This window comes from Rhincodon typus, chromosome 18 (genome assembly GCF_021869965.1).
Source record: "Rhincodon typus isolate 14 chromosome 18, sRhiTyp1.1, whole genome shotgun sequence".
Classification (NCBI taxonomy): domain Eukaryota; kingdom Metazoa; phylum Chordata; class Chondrichthyes; order Orectolobiformes; family Rhincodontidae; genus Rhincodon; species Rhincodon typus.
The window spans coordinates 17615565-17625698 of NC_063349.1; positions in this window are offsets into that span (position 1 = coordinate 17615565).

The window sequence follows — 10134 nt, forward strand, 5'->3', positions numbered from 1 at the left end:
TAAGAATTCCTGTGTTTAGCAGCTGATTAAATGTATTTTGAAGCAAGTATACAATTCCGCAGGACTCTTTAAAAAATAACTAAGATTTTCAACCTTTGATTTAATTATATCAAGTTTTGATTTGCAGGAGTTAATGTAAACACTTCAAAACCAGTACACTTTCAGTGCTCTGAGGGTTAACCAATCTTGTGATTTTTAATCTAACGGGTGTAAGAAGTGCTTGTGTATCCTGGTTTTGTGGGATGAATACTGTTAAAATGAAAACTTCATAAACTTCTTTTTCATTTTGTATGAAACAATGATTTGAATAAAACTTTAAGGCCATAAGATTCACAGAAAAGAATAATGTAGAAGTATATACTATCCCAGAGAAAAGTGTAACCATAGAATGTATCCTGGATGTTGCCAACACCAGCAAGAAATTTGTTACATTGTACAGCAGACCACAGATGTTTGTTTACCCCTTTGCCTTTATATTTATGTCAATAAAACAAAATATTCAGTTGTAAATCCATCAGTTAATATAATTTTTCTAAATTTTATTTTGTGCATTTAAAACCTTTACTACAAACCATCACTTTAACTCGCATAACTAGAACTTATTGATGTTCCAGCACAACACAGCTGAATGTTCAGTTCATTTCAGGACAGCAAGAAAGTTCCATGCACTCATCTATGATGAAACTCACCTAATGCACATAGACAAATATTTTTAAAATTAACTTTACTTGCCTTTAAATTCCAATTGAAGTTCCAGCACTATCTGACAACCAACCCAAGCTTTAATAAAATCAAATGTCAATAACATCTTCATCCCTAGGCTGATCATAACGATGCTCTCAACTGATTTAATTTCAAACTTGACATTCAGCATCTTTTTCTCACTTATAAATGAATAAATATTTTTATGGAAGAGACACAAATAACTGACCCATAAATGGATTAAATAGACCAGGATTACACCCTGTTGACTTTCCGTGGAAGAACTTTCCAAAAGCAAGGATCAACACTTTAAAAGAGAGAAGGTATTTTTAACTGCAAGCATTCTTTAAATAGGATTAGAAATCAATTTCTTGATTTGGAGTGTGCTTTTTATCTTTCCACTTCCAGTTATTGTAGAAAGAAACATTTGTTGATATGCAAATGAATATCTTTCTTCTATGAAATATAACTTATGGATAGTCTGTTTGGGTGCAAACATCATTGTATAAAAATGCTCTTCTAAAACATTGTCAACTGCCATATTCCAGCAAATCTTTTATTTTCCCCAGAAAATGCTAAAGGCTGCTACAAACACCCAAAATTCTGAAAGTTTACAACTGAAATAAATTTAGTCATGCTGAAATAGAATTAAACACATATGTTCTTTCATTGTTCTTGATTATTTTAAAAATATCACACTAAAAACAGGAGCAGCCTCAATAATTTACTATATTGTAAGTTAAATCTAAGTTTCCAAATCTTAACTCATAATTATGCAACACTGTTCTAAATATTCAAAATGTAGATTCAACAATTTTTCTCTTTATAATAATTATTATTTTTACTAGATGATTTGGCATTCCAAAAGATGCCTTCAGTCCTCAGTTAGCTTTAGACTAGTTCATGTTCAAGTGTCACAATCACAAAAATAGGAATAATCTTGAAACCAAACTGAGTACATACATACCCTTGTAAATAATAGTTATTTATGCATTTGTTGTTTGCTAACCTTTTTACATATTCATTTTAGCTTTCAAAATATATTTTCTTTTCAGCTCTCAAAAAGTTGCAGAACTTTTAGTTTAATATTTTTTCATTACTTTCAATCATAAACAATAAATTGTAAGTCTGAAGTCAGTTAAATAATAACATAGAAATATAGTGGGCACTGCCCTGATAACAAAACTTTTTTGTGTTATGCACCATTTTCTGGGTGAAAACGCTGTCAGAAATCAGAGAAACAATGATTTTTCCAACAAGACTATGATGCATAAGCAAATAAAAAAAGAGGCAAAACTTTTTTCCATTTTTTAAAAATAAATAAAATGAAGAGGATGCCCCTTAAATTCAGAATATTGCAGAATAAAATCAATACAAATGTGATTGTTATATTATTTTATTTTGGTACAAAAATCCTACTGAAAATATATTTGAGGTAATAATTCACTAAAAAATATAAATCCAACTGTGGATCATATTGAAGGAGCTACTGAATGAACAGCTAAAGTGTAATGCTAAACAATTAATATCTGATGACATGTCAGGAGAGAAAAGGGATAGAGGGTGTTCAGCTATATTTCTTCACAATATGGTTGCAAACGCTTTACGTGTAGTACATGAAGGAACTAAACTGCAGTAACTGTTCTGTAAGCAAACAGGGCAGATTGCAAAACTGCAAAAACACCAAGGCAGTGAACAATTAGTTAATATGATTTTTTAGTAATGTCGATTGAGGGAAACATTGGTAGCATATGGTCGGACATTAAGAATTTCAGAAATGTACAAATTTCATTAGCAGAGGGGTCATTACTCTCCTTTCAGATATATACTTTGGAGAATGTTACGAATCTTCCCAATTTCACTAAATTACTGGAGACTTTTTTTTTCAGGGGAAGTCTTTTGCAGTTTGTTTGCAAACACATTACATGGTGAAATAAATGATATTGAAATACATTGTCACTTCATTACTAAATGGCTGTGTGACAAAAAATTGTACACATTCTGTCCGTACTCTTCCAGACAATTCGAACTTGTCCATTTAACAACATACTGATATATATCTTTTTTAACTGTGTGAAGCAAAAATATATCACTATATACATGTAAGCTAATTCAATTAATAAACTAGTGATTGCTCTTCTCAATGCTCAAAATTCAAAGTATATCTCAGACATATGTATTGCTGAAATCTATTTTGAGAACACTGATATCCACCTATAATGTGGAAAAGACTAATTCTTGATACCACTGCTAATGTTCGAAGCGGACAATTTGATTCTGGGACCTGTAACACTCTTGTCGTTATAAGTAATGTAACCAAAACAAAAATGACAAACAAATAATGGTGTTAACTTTGTTTCTATTATATAACAACACTTAACACTGGAGTGTGTATGCCAGTAATATTCATTTCCAGGAATTAACATCATGCTAATAATGATTTTTCCCTCTCTTTTTATATCATTTCTGCCTCAAGATTTGTTGTTTCCTTGTTACCCTAAATAATTGTATTTTAAAAATTAACACAATGAAAGATACCACACTGAAGTTTAAATGAACATTAAAATTTCATCTCTAATTTAGAAACAAATAAATGACACACTATGATTGGGCTAACAACTCACAAGACACAGCTGCCATTCATTTTTCTTCTTCCAAAATAACTCAAATCAAAAAAATCAATTTTTAAATAATATATTTTGATCTGATATTTTGTGATCAATTAGATTAAAATACTGGACATACTTTCTGGAGTGCTTCCACATTCTTACATTTTTACAAAATATGCTAACACTGTTACTGTTGTGCCTTATACAGCCACTCCTCATTTAGTATTCCTGATAAGTTCCTAAAAAACAAGTCTACCCTAAATGAAAATCACTTATCCATAAGAAAGCAAGTAACTAAGGTTATGTTTCTGACCTGTAATTTTTAGATTAAAAACATACTTGTATATTAATCTGATGCACACTAAACAGAACACTTAGACAACAACATAGCAAAATTCATAATTCTCAATTAACTTAAATAAAATGTGAAGTAAGCGAAAATAACTCACTAGTAATGCGCGATCTTCCATAAACCGATGTTTCTTAGTAGTTGTGTCTCTGATGAACATAGTAATGGTATGCTTCTACACAATCTTTAATAGAATGATATTTCGGTAGCATCACCATTGAACCACAGTTCAGGTAGTCTTGACACATGCACACAGTGTTCACATTTGCCAAAGCAATTCCTAGCACATGTACGGTGTTTGCTTGCAAATGATGTGTCAGGTGCATGCACGGTGAAGACTCAATGTGCAGTAACCACACAAAAGCAAAATGTCCAGTGAGTATTCAGGTAGGTTCCCTACTTTAACGTCTGTGCCGAAATACAATGACCGTAGCAGAATATGCTCTAAAAAGATATCTGTATAAAAATATAATCAATAACGTTTTACAGCAACAAAGTGTAACTTTAAAAAAGTACCAACTTTGTTTTCATGAAAACTAGAATTCTTTGGATAAGATTTGAAGCCTTGGTAAATCATCTGCTAGAAAGAGGCTTGTAACTCAGAATCTCTGAAAGAGAGTTTGCTCCTCTTCTGTATTCTAATGTGTGCAAATATAGATTAGAAGTGTTGTGTAGGGGGCAATCATTCTGCCTGTGGAAGAATAACTGTGGGATAGCTCAGTGTAATTTTCAACTACGTTGAAGTCATACACCCATGATGCAGTAGCACATTTTGATAGAACCTGTGTTGATATCTTGCAAATACAGTGGAAAGAAAAAATAGTTTGTCAAAAATGTTTCAGTCTAAGACAGTACCTTGTATAAAATTGATAACATTCAGCAAAAATAATTCAAATATTTTTATGAAACTTCCTTTAATAAACTTCTAAATAGTTTTCTCGGTTCAAAACAACGATGTTGATTTATTATTTAAAGATGGAAATCAATGCATCCCTTTCTCACAGTCTATATCAGGTCAATGTGAAATCTCCCAGCATACAGACCAAGGGGAATAAAACAGATGAAATAAATAGCCAAGGATCCAAGAACAAAATACGCTTTAGAAGGGGATATGAGGGTGCAGGGGCAATGACTGTAATACAATTGCAGATGTTTAAATATATGAGACCAATTCTTTTTTGTTACAGTTTTAAATTTAAACCTGTAAAAGGATTGACTGTCAGATCTGTTCATTTTTGCATAGCAGTGCTGTCACTAAGGTTCAGAAAAACTTCAAGGTGGATGTGTGAAAGTTCAATAAAATGACCACTTGACCAGTGAAAAGTGACCTGCACGTACTGTAATTGAATTTCTTATTTCAGGCACTGATTGTGTTTGGATAGAATTGTGAGCCGTTTAACATTAGGAAAAGCATTGGGAAGGAATCAGTAATTCTAGAAAACTGCATAAAAAGTATAGTGACTTGTGCTTACGAACACTTTATATTGTAATCTATAAATTACAGACAACATGTATGGTCCATATTGCAACAAATGAAACACAACAACAGGCACATTCTATTTTATTATCTATGTACAACAGGAATGAAATATTCTGTATTCAATCTATTTACGCTTTAAAGATTACATCTGATATTGTTATTAAATTAGTTATTAAGAACATATTTATTTTTATAATCTGCATGGAATTATAATCTTAATATCATAGGGAATAAAGGCATTTATATAATAATTCAAATACTGCACAAAACATTTATATAACAATCAATTTTCTGGAAGCAACACTGATAACGTATATTACGATTTGTATTGTACTGGAAGTAGCACATTTTACATTACCAAATAATATCTTTCTTACAGAACACAAATAATCTGTGTACTGTAAGGGACACATTTTATGGGATAATTTATGTTCTGTAAAGGTCATACTTTTTAACATTACCTATGTTGTGCAAAAGGCACATTTGTTATTACAGCCTATATTCTGCCAGAAACATATTTATAAGACTGTAAGAAATAGGAACAGAATTAGGCTGTTTAGCTCATTGAGTCTGCTCTGCCATTCAATCATGCCTGATATGTTTCCCAACCCCATTCTCTAGCCTTCTCCCCAGAACTTTTGATCCCCTTACTAATCAAGAACATATCTACCCTGGCTATATAATTACAATTTAAATGTGGGAAAGCACATACTCCATATTGTATTTTATACCAGAATCCATATTTTGCAATAGTCACTTCATAATATGAACAATTTATTTATAGTAAAGAAGTCACAACTTTCTCATACACTGCAGAACACCTCGTATGCTACAATTTATAGGGTAAGGAATGTACTTATTGAATTCAGTAGGACATATTAATAACATTTAATAATACTTCTTTCTTACTGGATATATTTTAGAAAAACTGCCAGGAACATTGGAATTTATCTTCTGTGAATTACACATTCCCTATTATAATGTATATTCTGCACAGGCAGCATTTCTATTTGAATAATTAACATCCATTTTACTTACAATCTGTAGATTATAAAGAACATATGCATTTACTGTAAGGATGATATCGTAATATATGGAATGTACCTTCTGTAAGGAGCATTCCATAACCTAAGTATACAGGACACAATTATTTAATATTTGACTTACTTTCAGGGACATAATCTAAAAGAAAAACATCCATGGGAAATGCATTTTTTGTTATAGTTTAACAGGACAAATATTTTTTTCTACAATTTAAACACCCTATGCGACACACACAACTCATGCAAATGTATTTTTGCAGCACTACTGATACAGGGCACAGTGTACATGGTGAACTATTTTCATGTTTCATATTATAGTATCATGTTATATTCATATTATAGTATTGTCATGTTATACATACAATTATGCCTGATATAACATGGAATGCACGTAAACAATATGGATATACATGGACTAAAATTACAACAAAACATAGACATATTCCTTCAAGGGTTGATGCAATCTAGAACAAAACTCCAAGATTCGAAAGGATACATTCAGTTCATTATATATTATAGAATCCACTGGAGTATATAGTTTATAGTATCTATAAGGCTTCACTGAGATATGGAACAAAATGTTAAAAAATGATTAGGCACTATGTGCATCTTAATGACAGTCACAAAAGTCTGGACATACTCTGGCAGCACGTGTCTGCATTGCTGCTCCATTTGTGTTAGCACTGTGAGGGCACTTCCCATTATACTGGGAACAAAGGCCACGGCCCAGAGGTCATAGTGTTATACTGGGAGTGCAGCTTTTCCATTGTCAGAAGCAGCACTGTTTGCTTTGTCTAGGTAAAGATTTGCTGATACATTAACTAAGGAGGATTAAGCATTATCCGTCTCAGGTTGCCACTCCCCATGCATCACAGCACTGGTAACTGCAGACTGTCACCAGTCATCTGCGCTTTTGTCAATGCTTGCCCAATATGTTCCAGGAAGGGGAGCTTATCCTGTCCTAATGATGTTACAATATATAGATTCAATTACTTCAGCAAAATAAAATTAGAAATATGTCGTTAAATCATATAAAATCATATTCCAAAATTAAACTGCAGTTCCTCCACAAAATTATTTTTATTAAACTTCATGTCTTTTGAACAATGAGGCCATTTTTCATTTCAGTTCTTTGTCGCCAATATAATATGGGCAATGGAATGTTTGTTGTATTTCGAGTTCAGGAACTTTACATGCCATGGGTGAGCATCAGCTGTCACAGAGTCATATAGCACGGAAACAGACCTTCAATCCAACCAGTCACTGCTGACCATAATCCCAAACTAAACTAGTCCCAACTGCCTGTGCTTGGCCCATATCCCTCCAAACATTTCTTATTCATAGAGTCATAGAGTCATACAACATGGAAACACAGCTTTCGGTCCAAACAGTCTATGCCATGTACTTATCCAAATGTCTTTTAAACATTGTAACTATGCCCGCATCCACCTCTTCCTCTTAAAGCTTATTCCACACATGAACCACTCTGTAAAAAAATTTGCCCCTCAGGCCTTTTTAAAATCTTTCTCCTCTCACCTTAAAAAATGCTGCCTAATCTTGAAATCCCCCACCCTAGGGAAAAGGCACCTGCCATTCACATTATCTATACCCCTCATGATTTTATAAATCTCTATAATGTCACTCCTCAACCTTCTATCCTCCAGTGAAAAAAGTCCCAGCCTATCCAGCCTCTCCTTTAACTCAAATCCTTCATTCCCAGCAACATCCTGGCAAATCTTTTCCGAACCATCTCCAGCTTAATAATATCCTTCCTGTAACAGGGTGACCAGATCTAGACACAGTACTCCAGAAGAGGCCTCACAAATGTCCTGTACAACCTCAACATTATATCCTAACTCCTTTACTCAAAGGACTGAGCAATGAAGGCAAGCATGCCAAACACATTCTTTACCACCCTGTCTACATATGGTGCAAACTTCAAAGAATTATGTACCTGAACCGCTAGGCCTCTCTATTCTGCTACACTACCCAAGGCCCTACTTTTAATTGTATAAATCCTGCCTTTGTTTGTTTTACCAAAATACAATGCTTTGCATTTATCCAAATTAAACTCCATCTGCCATTCCTCAGCCCGTTGACCCAATTGGTCAAGATCACTTTGTAATCTTAGATAACCTTCCTCACTGTACCACTAATTTTGGTTTCATCCGTAAACTTACCAACCATGCCTTCTATATTCTCATCAAAATCATTTATATAAATGGCAAACAAAAGTGGACCAGCACCGATCTCTGTGGAACACCGCTGGTCACAAGCCTCCAGTTGAAAAACAAGAATCCATTACCACCTTCTGTCTCCTGCCATTAAGCCAACTTTGAATCCAACTGGCAAGGTCACCCTGAATGCTATGTGATCTAACTTTACGAATTAGTTAACCATGCAGAACCTTGTCAAAGGTTTTACTGAAGCCCAAGTAAACAATGTCTACTGCTCTGCCGTCATCAATCTTCTTGGTTACTTCCTCAAAATCATTAAGGTATGTTGGCTATCTCTTTTTCATTGCTAAATAATTAATGGTATCAATGCTTCTTGACTCGCTGAGCAGCATAAAGAAAATTTGGGTGCTAATATGCTTCTAGCTCATTATGTTGGCCTTTAAGGTTGTTCTGTATCTTTCTTATTTACTTCCTGTTCTGGCAACATCTCCATCAATCGGAAATTCAATGGTATAACTTGCTGCCAAAACCCTTCCACTTACAACACAACCATGTTCAGGTTCATGAAATTTTGCTTTATGTGATGTCATCAATGTCCATTACTCAGTGTGCACCTTTGCTTTTGAGGAGGAGAATATTTAACAATAGGGAAAGGAGAAGAATAGAAGGAGAGCTGGCATAGCTGAATCCTCTATCAATACTGAGGAACAGATCTTTAAAAGCTCAGGGATGGGAGTTTGATGAATTAGCAGAAAACCAGCTAAAATAGAGATCAGAGGAAGTATAAATGAAATGCAAGTTATTGTCTTCGAAGTCAATTGTCAGGTGAAGACTAAATAAAGATCCCCCAATCAGAATTTGCACCACTCTTATATTTCATTTAGTCTACATTCTGTTGTGTTCCACACTGAGATAGTAACATGCAGCTGACAAGTCCTTACCAATTTAAGATGGATGTTGAATATCCCATTGCATTATCTGAAAACAGCACGGAGCTTGCTTGTATTTTTGTACTCGACATTGCTATGTTCAAATAGGCTGTGACATTTGCGGCATACCAAAAGTGGCTGCATTTCAAAGCAGCTCACTGTGTATGAAATTCTTTGGGATGTTTGTGAAAAACACATAAGTTGCTCTATAAATACAAATCATTATTTCTTCTGTAGAATAAAATATCCTATTTATAATCTCCTGAATTTCAGTCACAATGTCCTATTCTGATTTCTCTTGATAAATTCTTACACACTGCAAATGTTATGAGAGTCACAAATTATTGGAAATTCAACTTGATCAGTAGACTGACTGATACTCAACTAACCAGTTAATCAGTGCTGGAAGTGAAAAGAGTTGCTTCACAGTAAAATGTTGTTGGAGTGAGGTAAAGAGGAACTCTTCTGGAAAATTAGGCCTTAATCATGTTTTTAGGTGAGAGATTTTTCTTAAGTGAAACCAAATTCAAAATCTATATGCTTTCAAGTATCACAAAACTTAAAATGATATTTTCAGGATAGAACGAGAATCTTTATAGCAAGTAAATAGGCCTTTCAAATCACTGCAAATATTTTTTTCGCACAAGCCACAACTCTCGCCTCATTGTACTTAATATTCTTATTTTTTAAATTACTAATTCTCTTTTTAATGAATGCCTGGATTCTGTTACAACAGCTTGTGTTATAGAATTCTATCTACCACACTTTTTACTAATCTCACCTTTAATTTTTTGTGCAACGTTTATATACACTTCACAATCTTCAGTCAAATCACCTCTCAACTT